This window comes from Grammomys surdaster, unplaced genomic scaffold (assembly GCF_004785775.1).
Source record: "Grammomys surdaster isolate TR1022 unplaced genomic scaffold, NIH_TR_1.0 539, whole genome shotgun sequence".
Classification (NCBI taxonomy): domain Eukaryota; kingdom Metazoa; phylum Chordata; class Mammalia; order Rodentia; family Muridae; genus Grammomys; species Grammomys surdaster.
In genome coordinates this window covers 4,592-20,452 of record NW_021604958.1, presented here as the reverse complement: position 1 = coordinate 20,452, position 15,861 = coordinate 4,592, and the positions used below count along the sequence as shown (strand labels likewise).

The following is a 15,861-nucleotide window of genomic DNA, read 5'->3' as shown; positions in this document are numbered from 1 at the left end:
TGAGCATCAATCATGTAGCTAAACACTATTCAAGACTTAGTGCATTATCTCTAGGACTGGACATTAATTTTAAAAAGAGGAATAAAATGGCTCTTGCTGTCTAGCACCTCAAAGGATGTAGATGAATGGAAATTTTGTTACAAAAGGCATGCACAAAACCAAAAATACTGACAAGAAAAGTTCCGTGTGAGCTGTTGTGGGAATGAAAATTTACGAGTTCTACAAAAATAAGTTGTGGCTACTGACAGAACAGTGGCATTCAAACCATCCCAACAAGCTGCAATAGGAAAGGGTCTGGTGATAGAAAAAATGGAGACCACTGATTCCTCACACAGCAAGGCACTAGGAGTACCTTAGAAGGAAAGATGTAGCAAGAACCAGATGTTTCTGAGAATGGCAAACACACAACAGATTTCTAGTAGTTATATATTTGGAAAGTTATTGTTCTCATTCAATAAATCAATTTGTTTTTCTCTGGGAGCATTCAACTACCTCATCAGAAGTCTTTTCTCAACTTTGGGCCCTACTGCCTAAATTGTCCAATGTTCCAATGTACTTGAAAAATAATGTGTTCCGCTGTTGTATCACACAGTGACCCACACATATCAGGAGGGACTGTTGGTGCTGCAGTTCTTCTGTGTCCTTGCTGATTTTATGTCCAGTTATAGGAGATCCTTAGAGAGCTGTGGAAGCATCAATAACACAAGTTTGCTTAGTTCATAGTTAGGCTCTATTTCCTTTATCCCCTGTGTTTGGAAGCACTATTATTTGTTGAGCTTGTGAAGGTTATGTCTCTCAGTGTCTCTTATCCCTGGTAAGTTTTTGCTCTAACATCCACTTTATCTGAGCTATTCAAGCCTTTATTAAATCATGCCAGAATGGCCTATCTTTTACTTCTTAACCTACCAAGAACACTATGCTCAAAATTACTTTCCTGTAGACTGCATTATAATTGGGTTTTTGAAGTCCATTCCTAGAATCTTTGTCTAATCCTTGTTTAGACTATATTACATACCATGTAATTATTAATAGCAGACGTTATGCCTGACAATTCATTGCTCACACTCTTTTTGTCTTTCATGATATTCTTTTTTGTCTTTTGGTTTCCATTTCCTATCACCTGTGCATTGCTTGAATATTTACATTTTTCCTCCTTATCTATAGTGTTTTTCACTATATTGTTTCTACAGTTTTATTGTTTATTTGTATCTGCATGTCTGACTACTTTACCATTTTAAAAGGAACATAAAATCTTAGCTCTACCATTTGTAATTGTCTTAAATATTATCTCTACATACACTGAAAGGCACAGCATTGTTAAAATTTTTGCTTTCAAATGTTAGCCACATTAAACTGTCACTTTAAGAAGTGGAGAATATCAGGTGTGACGGTGTGGGCCCAGAATTCAGGAGATAGAGGCACGCAGATCTCTGTGAGGCTGGCCTGGTCTACATAGTGTATTCAAAGACAGCCAAACATACACAGTGAGACCACAAGTTTAAAGGTGTATACTACCATGCCTGGTTAATATTTCTTTTGCCAGGGATCCTGCTCCAACAAGGTCAGGTACTGAGGTGGGACACAGCATCCAACCAAGGCCAGACTGATGGCCTCTGGCCTTTAGCTCTCTCTTACTGTTCATGGGGTGAAAAGCTGATGGCTTCTGACAGTATGAGTCTCACTATTCTGGGGACCTTTGGAAATTTAATGATCTCTTGCTATTCTGAGGTCAAAGGGTGATGACTCTTGGCAATTTCAGAGAAATAAGAAGAGAGAGAGAGAGAGAGAGAGAGAGAGAGAGAGAGAGAGAGAGGGAGAGTGAGACAGAGAGAGACAGAGAGAGAGACAGAGAGAGATAGAGAGAGACAATGACCAGGCCCTACCATTTGCTTCAATTTCAGAAGTGCAGATGCATGCTTATACACACACATATAGCTACATACATATGTATGCACATACATATAGACATTCTACACACACACACACACAGACACACACACACACACACACTTGGTGGATGGAGAAGGGCCACAACAACCACACTTCATTTTTTCTCTTAGCATTTTTGTACCTTCTTAGACAAAAGTTCTCTATAAAATTACCTCATAGATAAAGTGTTACATAAAAGAGGAGTTACGGAAGGATGTTGGTAGTAAGTTTGACGCAGTGTTTCATTACATAAGTTCATTATAAGTTCCAAGTAACTGTTTCATGTGCCCTTCTTTATCACAATGCACACCCATGACCTCATCCTTGGATGTGACCTAGAATGTTTTTCCTTGATCACAAATTTGTCAGAGTCTATTTCTCTTCATAGTGAAATTCATAAAAGCTCATTGTATTCCTTATTATGTAGCCTTTACTTATTATTGTATGAGGAGGGGGCACATTCTGTTCTTGATTCTAACTTTATTACATCTTTCTGGCAAAACAACCAAATCCATCTCCTTAAACTTTCTTGCTAAAATTATCTGAATAAAATCAGGAATTCTATAAAGTCACTAACTCATCTAATCTGCATTAATTCATGAAAGTTCATCTTCATGTGGATATGCAGGAAATTTGCCCAGTAGCATGGACTGATGCCCAGGTATCATGAGGCTATGTAGTAATGGCAGGAAGGGCATATCAGCAGTGAGAAGCAATCACGGGACAAAGTCTCTGGAGTTGTGCCTCACCAGAGTGCACCCATTGCAGCCATTGCAAAGGGTGGGCCATCTCCAGGAAACTCACTTGCCTGCCATTGCCTTTCCTAGATGGCTTCTGTTATTCCTTTACCTCTATTTTTGAGTTTCTTAATCTTAAATTTCCATTGATGTAAGAATATCATCAAGGATGTTTTGTTGTGTAAAGGATTATGATTAGCCTTTTTTCATTGTTGAAGCATGTGGCCCCACTTACTGGTGTTTCTGCTCCTGATGTCATTCATCATCACTGACTGTAAGTCATGAACTACTTCTCTCCTAATATTTCTCAGGTTTTTTTCTGGTCTTTAATTTTGGAAACTGATTGTGATGTACATGGAGGTGGACTCATTTAGAGGTTTATCCTGCTGGGGTGTGCTGAGCTTGAATGTGTTACATTTATGTCTTTTACGAAATTTGAGGAGTTTTTCATCATTATTTTCTCAATTTTTTTCGCCTAACAGTCTTTTTCTTTTCCCATAAAACTCTACGAATTTTAGACTTTTAATGTTTTGTAGTCCATGAGGCTCTATTAAAACACCATTCTCCTCAATTGTTCAGGCTTAATTGTTTCCACTGATTAGTTTTGCTTCACAGTCTCTCCAATCATCTTTGCACTTTTGTTGAGTCTATTCAGCAAGGTGGGACTGTTTTCTAGATATAAATACTGTATTTTCCTGTTTTAAAGTGTTCATTTTTGTTCTCATAATTTCTATTTTTAATTAATTTCATGAGTATTCATAGTGCTGTTTGGAAGTTTTTTATGACAGACGCTTTAAAACTTTTTGTCAGATTATTGAAACAACTATGTCATCTTGGTACTAGTGTTAGAGAATTGTCCACTCTCAATCAAGTTGATATTTTCCTTTTTCTTTACAAAGGTGAGCAACTCTAAGTTATACTTTGGGTATTTTAAATATTATACTATGACTCTTATTCCTACATAACAACTTAGATTAGACATATGAATCTTTGTTTGATGTATGGACTATGCTAATGCATGACCATGATCTAATACCCTGTTTTGATCTTTTCCTCCAATGCTCTCCTCTTCAGAATCCCCCTAATTCTTTATGTAGAGAAAAGTTGGTCTATGTTGTTTATTCAGTGTGGGGTAGGTATCTTTCTAGGGCTCCACCCCAACCTCTTCACAGCTGAAGCAGCCAGCATACAGAATGCAATTTCTTTTAGACAACTCTTCTGAACCAGGTCATGTAGCGTCAAAGGGATTTCATTCTCCAGAGATACACCTCCTTCCCTCCTCTATTCCTTTCTTACAGAATACAATTTTTTATATATACACTAGAATATGTAAGAATGGGAAAATAAAACAGTTGTTGAGTTGTGCTGATTCCTGATGTCCTGAGCCAGTTCACCACCTTTCTTTAATTTTTAGTCTTTGGTTGTTTCATAACTTTTCTAAGGTTTTAGTTGAAACTAACAAGAAGAGAAGAATAGGAGCTATTTACTCTATCTTTTCCTGATTCATCAATAATAATTTTTAAATAACACATTGAAATGGGCCATTCAAAAGAGTATTGATCATATATTACACATATGATTAACAAACTTAAGGGAGAGATGGAAGGAGGACAGTATTGTGGAAAAGCTTCCTAAGCATGAAGACCCTGAAGTACAAGCAGGAACCAAGTGTAGGTTGAAAGTTTCTCATCTTGGGAAACTTTCCCTCTGATGTCCCACAAGGGGATTTATCTTAATTAAGGTTTTTATTGCTGTGATAAAACACCTTGACCAAAAATTAAGTTAAGGAGAAAAAGGTTTATTTAGCTTACACTTCCATGTTGCTGCTTGTTGATTATTGAAGAAAGTCAGGACAAAAACACAAACAGGATCCTTGAGGCAGCAGCTGATGCAGAAGTCATGATGAGGTACTGCTTGCTGGCTTGCTTTACATGGCTTGCTCAGCTTGCCTTCTTATAGAACCCAGGTCAACCAGCCCAGGGATAACATCATCCAAAATGTGCTGAGCCCTCCCCTACTGATCACGAATTGAACAAATGCCATATATAGATACACACACACACACACGTAATATATGTATATCTATATGTATGTATATATATGTATATATGTATGTATGTATGTATGTATGTATGTATGTATGTATATGGAGAGGAGATTCATTCTATTAGTTCTGTTACTCTAAAAATAAAAAACCTGAATACTACATTGGCTAACACGGAGCTTATATTTTACATAGAAATGTTTCATAACCTCTGTGTGTGTGTGTGTGGTCATATATGTGGAGATCAGAGTTCAATCTTGACTTAAGTTATTGCTTAGGAATTGTCCACCTGTTCTGTTTTCTTTGTTTTTTATGTTGAGACATTGTCCTGTCAGTGTGCTTCCTGTCTCTGCTATCCAAGCACTGGGATTATAAGTATATACTACCACACTTGTTTTTTTAACTTGGGTACTAGTGAGCAAACCCAAGTCTTCATGATTGTACCAGCAAGCATGTTACCGAATGAGCTACATCGATATCCCTGTATTTTTCTTTTTGCTTGTTTGCTGTTTTAATATAAGGTCTCATTTTGACATAGAAAAATTAAAAATGAATTAATTTACCTTAGTGGTAGATATGTATTTTCTATGCCTTCTGATGAGTGTTTTGTATTTTGTTACAGGGAAATTCAAGATACAGCAGTGGGACACAGGTAGACATGACTTCCTTGAATCTGCTCCTGGCTTAGGAATGTTTGTGACTGTTACAACTTACAGTGATGAGCTAAAATACCCTTCTACTTTGTCCCCATTTCTTGTTATAAAAGCTGTGCATAAGCGTCAATCAGAGGTTACAGTCTTTTATGTAGAACTGAACAAATGCAGAATGTAGGCCTGTGAGACAGCTCAGTGGGTAAAGGGGACTTGCTGCCAACCCAATTGTCCTCTCACCTTCAAACTTATGCAAAAATAGATAGATGTTAATAGATAGATAGGTAGATAGATGATAGATGATAGATAGATGATAGATAGATGATAGATACATAGATGATAGATAGATGATAGATAGATATCATTGACTGTTAATTTGATAAACATTCACTTTTAATGATATATTAAGAGAAATATAGCACATGGCAAGATTCTTTTTCAATCAATTTTTCAATCAAATCAAAATTTGAAGACATTTAAACACAGAATTGTATACATGTATGTATGGTGATGTTTGGATAGTATATATACTAAGCTGTCCTGCATCAACTAGTGATCAAGAAAATTCCTGATAAACATATCAACTGACAGACCTGAAAAAGACAATTACTCAATTGAGACTCCTTTTAAAGGTGACTCTAGGCTGTGTCAAACTGACAATGCTAACTAGAACACAAGGTCAACTCCATTTGAGTTATTTCTCATGAATTTTAAAGCTTCACACTTTACATTTAAATATAGGACCCATTGTGTTAATTATTATAAAATATATAAAACCTGTGTCCAGAAAACTTCTTTCAGTACCTCTTCTCTGTTTAGCTCAGACCTCATTCACCCTACCTTTGCCTTGTGCTTCACCAGCAGAGGTGTTTCAGCCTTCTACTATAACCTCTCCTGCCCCCAACCTCCCCCCTGCTCTAGGAAGGTGTTCTTAGATCCACAAAGAAAGGTGGCTCCTCAGGCTGCCACCATGTATCTAGCCAGCATGTGTCAGGCCAGCATAAACCCCTCAGTTTGGGCCTCCCTCTCTCTCTCTCTCTCTCTTTCTTAGTCTCCCACCTGACTGGAAAACTACTTTGAGAAGTGCTTGTCTATAGGGCTGTACTGGTTAAAGAACCCGTTTTCCTACTCAGCAGGGGATTCTTAAAAGATTTTGTCTCTTCATAGTTCTTGGGGTGAATCTCCCAGATTTTATCCTGAGTTCAGCTACATGCTAGTTATGGTATGTTTCCTAATCTCCCCTTTATTCTAGTTTCCTCTCCTTCAGTCCCTTCTGATTATTCCTCAATGTCTTCTTCAACATCTACTTTGAATGTTTCTTGATCCCCTGAAATATCTCTATCCCTGATGGATTTCCTAACTTCTGTATCCTTTCTCACTGGCCATAAGCTTTTTATTAACAGAAGATAAAATATATTCTCTCTCTCCTTCTGTCTGTCTCTCTGTCTCGCTGTCTCTCTGTCTCTCTCTGTCTCTGTATGTCTCTCTCTGTCTCTCTCTCTCTCTCACTTTCTCTCTCTCTCTCTTCCTCCCTCTCCAGCCCTTTCCCTCTCTCCCTTTCTCCCTGTCTCCATCCCCCTTTCTTCCTTCCTCCCCCTTCCTCAACCCTCCCCTCTGCCTCCTTCTTTATTTTATAACCCAATGAATGCAATTTGTGCTACCCACATAGTCATGTTTTTAGGATTATCCACATCAAAAAAGAAAACTGATTCTCCCCCAAAAAGCCATTAATAGCCCCACTCCATGCTAGAGTGTCAATTGGCTTAATATTTTGTTGATTTTATATAGGCAATCGTAGCTTCTGTGAATTCAGGAATAAAGAGTTCTGCCATATCAAGACAACATCGTTTTCTTATTTTTATCCCTGACTTCTGCCTCCTCTCCATGATGGTCCCTGGGAAAGTGGGGTGATGGTGGTAGTGTTTGCTTTTGTTTGGGGAATTTTGAGGGTGGTAGTTTTTTTTTTTTTTTTGCTTTTTTCTTTTGACTTACTCTTCTCACATACAATACATCCCAACTTCAGGCTCCCCCCGCCCACTCCTCTCAGTCCTCAACACCACCTCCTATCTCCCCTGGACCCACTGCAACTCGATTCCCCTTCAGAAAAGAGCATGCCTCTCAGGGATATCAATCAACCATGGCAATACAAGATGAAATAAGCCTAGGCTCTAACCCTCTTATCAAGCTAGAGACAACTCAGTAAGTGGAAAGGGTCCTGAGAACAGACAAAATAGTTAGAAACACCCCTACTCCCACTGTTAGGAACCCCACAAAAACCCCAAACTAAACAACCACAGTATGCAGAGAACCTAATGTAGATCTATGCAGGTTCTGTGATTGCCATTTCAGTTTCTGTAAGATCCTATCATCCTTAGTTGATTCTGTGGACCTTGTTCTTCTAACTTCCTCAACCGTTCTGGATCCTAATCCTTCCTCCCTCTCTTCTGTGGGGTTCCCTAAGCTCTGCCTAATGTGCCTACACTGGTTTATTATGGTATAGTTGAATATAAACATCTTTGTACAGATATTAACGTAGAAGTTTCTCTTGATAGAACTCCAGATATGGAGGAAATCCAAGCATCTTCACAGGTGAAATTCTGTTGAGATGCTGTCTTACTATTTAAACATAATCTTGAATTTATTGTATATCTGAACTACCGTCAAACTGGTGATCCTTCTGTCTCATCCTTGAGAGTAGCTACCATATCTGAATGAATCTTTGCACTTTGTATATACTTTGTATGTACCTCACCCCTCAAAACAAAACACAGTGAACATGTACAACAAGACCCAAGCTTCTAAAAAAAGACTAGCGTGGGTTGGTGTGGGTGAGGGTGGATGAGTACGCAGGCGAGGAGAGGGTATAGTTCACTGTCTCCAAAGCCCATAGTTAACACTACAAAAGACAAGTTCAGAATTAAGACAAATGCACCAACACACAGTTGTAAATAGAGCTCAGTGCTTGAGTTGGTGCCCATTTCAAAGTCCTAGGTTTGTTTTGATCTCTGGCACCAAAAGAATAAGAATAAAAACAATATGCCAGGTGGTGGTGGTGGTATGCCACCTTTAGTCCCAGCATTCAAGAGGCAAAGGTAGGCAGAACTCTGAGTTCAAGGCTGGCCTGGTCTACAGAGATAGTAGTTCCAGGACAACCAGAGCTACAGAGAAAACCTGTCTTGATAAATAATAATAATAATAATAATAATAATAATAAATTCTAAAAATCTTTGGAAAATCTTTACTCCCGTCACTCAAGAGGAAAAGGTAGGCAGATCTCTGAGTTTGAGGCCTGCCTGGTCTACTAAGATAGTAGTTCCAGGACAACCAGAGCTACAGAGAAACCTGGTCTTGATAAACAATAACAAAAACAAAAAGCAAAAACAAACAAAAAACAAAAAATTAAAAAAAAAAACCAATATGAAAATCTTTGGAAGAAGGAAGAAACCTGGCCCTGCCCTGACTTTAAGCCCAGTTGTTGTGTAAGTCTCATATTTCTCCTGGTGGATTCTCAGAGTAGTTCAAGAATAATTCCAAGGCTTTTGAGATGCTTAAATGTGCATTTTCCCTAGTGGCTTCCAAATTTGCCTCCAAATCACTGGCAGAGAAGTTTTGCTACAACTGTACATAAGGCTGCAGAGAGTCCTCCCCAAAGTTATGCAGTGGAGCAGCATTCCAAGTCTGACTGCTCCAGGCTTGAGTACACCATGACTGGGTGGTCCAGGCCTGACTGCTCCAAGTTCGGTTGGTCCAGGTCTGGCTGCCCCACACTGGAAGGCTTCCAGATGGGTTCACCAGACTGCCCTGGGGATAGCTGCAATGGATGCTGGGATACTCCACTGGTGCTGAGCCCTTCTGTGTCAGACCCTTGCTAGCCTTCAACAATTGGTTATTCTGCCAACGCTTGCACTTCACCCTTTGGTTTTGGAACCATGTCTTAACCTGCTTATAGCTAAGGTTCAGAATGGTAGAGAGTTCTTGCATCTGCTGGAGGCTGAGGTATCTCTGTCTCTGAAACCTGTCCTTGAGTACACACAACTGGGCCTGAAAGAACACAATCCACATCTTCTGCTTCCTGGGGAGGACCTTGTTCTCCTCCTTCTCAGGGCCCTTGTCAGCCTCAGGACTGGACAGCTTTAGTTCAGGATTGATGGAAGAATCAGGGCTCTCTTGAAGAGGTAGATCCACAGAGGAACGGTGAGGAGAGGCAGTCTCTTCGCGGAGCTTCTCAGTAGCAGACATTTGTAAGCAAGAACAGTTTTCCGCAGGATGAAGAACTGCAGACGCTGCCTCCAAGGAGTCCCCAGAACTCGATGCTTCCTCAGAATATCCTCTCTCGTGGGCTTCAGAGGATGTTTACGGCATCCTTTTCTTCCAAATTGTTCTTCTTTTTTCTTCTCTCTTCTTTTTTCTTTAGATTTCATTTATTTTTATATGCACTGGTGTTTTTTCCTGCATGGATGTTGGTGTGAGAGGATCAGGTTCACTGGAACTTGACTTACAGACAGTTGTGAGCTGACCTGTAGGTACTGGGAATTGAATCTTTGTCCTCTGGAAGGAAGAACAGCCAGTTCTTAACTGCTGAGTCGTCTCTCTAGCCTATCTCTTTTTGTTTTGCTTTGCTTTGTTTTGTTTTGTTTTGTTTTGTTTTGCGAGACAGGGATTCAGGGATTCAGGGATTCTCTGTGTAGCCTTGGTTGTCCTGGAGCTCACTCTCCATCATTGTTCGAATTAGAGAACTTCCTTTGACATTTCAGAGAAGGCATTTCTACTGCTGACACATAATCCCTATTCTTGTTTTAACAATAAAGTATCTCTGGTCAACTCTTAAGGATGATTTTGCAAAGACCTAAGTTGGTGGGTTCTTCCCTCCTGACACACTATTACCTTCACTCTCCTCTTGTATAATTTCCAAAGAGTCAGGCATCTTTGCTCTTCTACAGGAAAATGTTCTCTTCTATATAACATGATATACATAGATGGAGCTTTGTTGTGACTGTTGTTTTGCATTGGCATTAACCCTGCGTGGTGTTTCCTGAATTCTTTACATCTACGTCTTATATCTATCTGACATTAATTTGAAAATTTTATTTCCAATACTCTCCAAAGTTTGCTTCAGACTTTAAATATTTATTTTCCTTTCTCTCTCACTTTCTGATACCACCAGTATGAATGTTAAGTTTCTAGAGTTTCCTCCACAGTTCTTGGATATTCTGTCCCACAACATCCAACATCAAATTAAATGAAAACTAGAATCATTTCCACTAAAATCAGGGACAAGAGAAAGTTGCCCACTCTCTCCCTATCTATTCAATGTAGTTCTTGAAGTTCTAGCAAGAGCAATTGGACAAAAAAGGAGATCAAGGGTGTACAAGTTAGAAATGAAAAAGTCAAAGTATCACTAATTGCACATTGTATGATAGTGTATATAAACAACCCCAAATTGCATGAGAAAACTATTACAGCTGATAAACAATGTTAGCAAAGTTTCTGGATATTAAATTAATTTAAACAAACCAGTAGCCTTCCTTTATAGAAATGATAAACAGGCTGAGAGAGAAATTAGGAAACTACATCTTTTACAGTAACCACAAATGGTATAAAATATTTTGGTGTAACTCTTACCCAGCAAGTGAAAGATCTGTATGACAAGAACTTCATATCATTGATGAAAGAAATTGAAGAAGACCTCAGATGATGGATAGATCTCCCATGCTTATGGGTTGGTAGCAGTAACAGTGAAAATGATCATCTATCAAAAAACAATCTACACATTAAATGCAATCCCCATAAAATTCCCAGCACAATTATTCACAGATATGGAAAGAGCAATACTTAACTTCGTATGAAACAACAAAAAAATCCAAGATAGATGGGACAATTCTCAAGAATTAAAAATCTTCTGAGGAAATCACCATCTCCGTCCTCAAACTCCTGCTGAATTGGGTAATGTTGTAAGAATCACCCCGGTGGTACTGGCTTTGAAGGCATGAAGGGGTCGTGAAGAGCATCTGAGGCTTGACACTGTGAGAAGCCATGGAAGGCCATTGGTAAAGTTGCAGCTTCAAATGCAGTTGATGGCCCAGGATTGGTTGGTTCATAAAAAGAAGTTGAGGCTTGACACCATGAAGAGAGCCTATGAGAGTCTATTGGTAAAGCCTAGTGGCAACAGAATACTCTCATGTATTGGAGATGCCAGTACCACTGGATGGTCACCTAGAACAGCAGCAATAGTGGAGTGGAATCAACCAGAGCCTGGAGATCTACAGAGGTCAGAGGTAGAGATGTGACCTATGCCCTTTGGAGGAGTCCAGAAGATAATATCTGGATCCCAGTCATTGGAACAAGAAGCTGTAATATTGAAGTTGCCCTGGAGGCACAAAGAATTTTGAGATGCCAGAGATGTGGGATATCTACTAAAAAAATATGCTAACAGGGAATAGAACCATTCCATGAGAAAGAAGTTTTTTGTAGTCAACAAAGATGAAAATGGAGTTGGAGATCTCAAGACTACTTTGATATCAGACATGGAGATGCAGAGTTTGCTCAGCAGATTTCCTGTCTTTTTTCTGTATTACAGTTGATATATGACATGGATCTCAGAAGAGCCTTTGAACTTTGAATTTTATCATGGTTGAGACTCCTATAGACTATGGGAACTTTGGAAATTGGACTAAATGTACCTTATTGTTATGCTATGGATATGTACGGCCCCCACAGACTCATGTGTTTGAACAAGGTTATGAGGATCAGGGAGTGGAATGTGATGGTTTGTGTATGCTGGGTTACATGTTTAGAGGTTCACTCCATTATCATCAAGGTGGGAGCATGGCAGCATCTAGGAAGGCATGGTGCAGGCAGAGCAGAGAGTTCTACATCTTCATCTGAAGGCAACTAGTGGAAGATTCACTTCTGGGCAGCTACCATGACGGTCTTATAGCCCACACCCACAGTGACACAGCTACTACAACAGGGCCACGCCTTCTAATAGTCCCACTCCCTGGACCAAACTTATGCAAACCATCAGAGTAGACATAAAGACCTCACGAATTCTACCAGAGAACTTCTACAGCCATAAACAACTTCAGCAAAGTGAATGGATATAAAATGAGCTAAAGCAAATAAGTAGTTTTCCTTATACAAATGATAAATGGGCTGAGAAGAAAACAGGAAACCAACACCCTTCACAGTAGTCACAAATAATATAAAATATCTTAGGGTAACTCTAACCAAACAAGTGAAAGATATGTATAAAAATAACTTCAAATCTCTCAAGAAAGAAATCAAAAGAACCTCAGAAAATGGAGATATCTCTCATGTTCATGGATTGGTACAATTAATACAGAAAAACGGCAATCTTACCAAAAGCAATATACAAATTCAATTCAAAGTGTTAATAACATGGGACCATTATGACCTTCTGAACTCTTGTCTTACTATGGAAGTTCTGATTTATTCCATTATCATGATTGCCAATTGTGTTCATACATATGTCTGTTAACTCATGGTGTGGCCCAAGCTGCCCAGGAGATTGTCCCTTGAGTGAATGCCATGATAGTTATGAAATCATGACACTTGAGGATGGAGAACATGATCTTTACAACATATTTTTAGAAATGTTTTGATCAAAAGTTTTCAGACCTCAGATGCAGAGCTTGAGGCGAGATTTTTTTCAGATATATCCAGGGAGCATGGCACAGGGTGAATCAAAAGGAACTGTAAAATATAATTAAGTAGATTTTCAGACAGCAATAGCCTTAAAACAGACACATAGGTGTGAATGTGTGTGTGATGTTTGCCTGTGTAAGACACAGATTTCACAACTCCTCCATCTTAGTGCCTAGCAGACATGAAGAAGCTGTGTGCTTTCACTATTATCTTTTTGCTCCTGAAGTGTTCTCTCATCTTGTGTAGTTTGACTGAACCCCTTTGCTTTTGGAGAATAAAGAATAATTCAGATAATGATGGAGATTTGAGAAGTGACTGTGGTTTTGTTCTTTTAGCAATGGACTGGCCTATCGAAGAAGATTTTTATAATCATATTATCAATTTTAGGTAAGTTATTAAGTTTATTTCCTGCTTCAATGTCATGAATTAGAAATATATAGCTGTGTAAACAACTGGGATTCTGTCCTGTTCTTTCAGTTACATTAGGAAGTACTGAAAAGTAATTATCATATCAATCTCTATTTTAATCCTTTCAAATGTGTCACAGTTTATTTTGGCTTTAGTACATTGGTCTCCAGGTCACAAACAGGACAGTGATAGAGATCAGATGCAATTTTTTGCCTCTGTGTGTATTTTAGATATTGAAAGATGACATTGCACAAGGTGTCTTGGTCTATTTTGAATATACAATTCTCCCCGCTCTTAAGAGCTCAATAAGAAGAGGCTTCCTGTCTTCAATTGTCTGCCAAAGATTCCAATATGAGCATGCAGTCTAAATGACTTCATTAAAAGTTATTTAATTTACGTCTCTAACTTTTGGGCATACATTTATACCTTGAAACTAGTGTGTCTAGTATAAATGATTATGTTCATAATATCACATATATATTTGTGAATAGACATACACATTGCTTTTAAATATAGTCTCTCAATAAGCCTCTCCTGTCATCCTGAACACTGTAAATGTAAAAAACCAGCCAGGCTTCAGATTATGTTACCAGAGTACTATTTTGCTCCACTTGTGCATATGCCCAGTCACAGACTAGGTCCATGATCACTATCAGATAGGTGGTCAGTTTTCCTATTAATTGGTGAGTAAATATAACATTATAGAAATTATAGAAGAATTATTCTAGAGAATAAGAAGCTGTTCTCAATATGTCTACATAGTTCTCAGATCTCAAGTGTGAGATATCAGTGTTGGCTTCAGATCATGAGGGAAGGAGTGTTGAAATCATTCACCTTTCAAAGTGGCTGGGACTTCTTTCTTTCATGAACTGCAGTTTCCTGTGCTTTTCTGTCTCTGACTCTCATCCCATCTTTTATTTCTTTTTCAACTCTTTGGGATTTTAAGAATACATTTTCTCTTCCTAGCCAAAGTACACTGTGCATAATTTGATACATTGCTTCACATTATTATTCCTGGGTATCAGTTCAGAAGGAATCTTATTTCTAATGTATCCTATGTCATCCCATACCTCATTGGGAAAATAATAGCATTTATCAGTAGTGACACTTTTCTCTGTAGTAATAAAGATCAGAATTACAAATATATAAACTGTGTTAGTACATATTTGTTGTTTAAAAAAACTTAGCTGTAAATTCTCAACTGACCATGTTTGTTGTTTTTCCTTCTGATGGGAAGTAAACATTAATAGTAACAGACGTACTGGGAGACCTGCTGGGGCAGATAAGCACATTTCATATGAAGAATAGAGAGATGTCAATTCTCAGATATCAATTAAAGGATGGCAAAGAATTAGGAAAACTGAGGTGTATAGAGGATTCTGACATCATTTTTAGTAAGTTGACATAGAAACATTCACACTAAGAGCTAACATTAAATTGATGTATAGATTAGCCTACAGGATAATATTCTTGTTTTGTGGTATACTATCCTTTATATATTGGAATGGATATATAAATGTAAATGAAATGTATTCTAAAATAATTATCATGTTTGATGAACATTAACATTTGAAAAATATAAAAAGCATACTCCATAAACTTCATGGAAATATCATTATTGATAATTTTTCTCACTGTGCATGAAATTATCATTTTCTTAAGGTTTAACTTCAAAACATTTTTTCTATATTGAGATTTGTAAAATTTGCTTATGGAAACATAGGTAATCTTTTTTAAGTAAACTAATTATTAGAGAAGTTATACAGGTATATAATGCATTTTGAATAGTCTCACTATATGTCAGGTGGTATCATATAATGGCTTTTGAATATATTTCTTTATGATTCACTCTTTAGTGTTTTGCCTCTTTTACTATGTTTAATTTCCAAAGATTATTTTGTACTCAAGCATTAGAGATAGAATCCTGAGTTATGGATATTATTCAATGTGTGTTAATGATATTTGATGGTACTAAGGGATATGAATATCAAAAGAAACATGACATATCTTAATGTGTTATTTAATTCTTAAAATAGTATGATAAAGATATTTGATTCATAAAAGAAATTTTTAGAAATAAAAACTCTTTGTGTATGACTATGCAATTTTACTTATTGATTAAATTCTTTAATATAGAAGGGAAATTCAAATCAACAGAAAGTTATAGAAAACAGTAATTTGATGTCATTCAAGTTTCATATGCTTATTTAAATTTTAAATCTCTCTCTTTTTTTCTTCTTTTTTTTGTTTTTTGTTTTTTGTTTTTTTCGAGACAGAGTTTCTCTGTGTATCCCTTGCTGTCCTGGAACTCACTCTGTAGAACAAGCTGTCTGGGAACTCAGAAATCTCCTTGCCTCTGCCCCACAAATGCTGGGATTAAAGGAATGTGCCACCACTGCTCCTCTCTCTGTCTCTCTGTCTCTCTGTC

General features: G+C 37.8%; 1 pseudogene; it reads right to left on the bottom strand.

Moving 5' to 3' along the window:
* Nucleotides 1–8,846: 8,846 nt before the first annotated feature.
* On the bottom strand, nucleotides 8,847–14,822 carry LOC114633150 (annotated as a pseudogene).
* Between the last annotated feature and the right edge of the window lie 1,039 nt (nucleotides 14,823–15,861).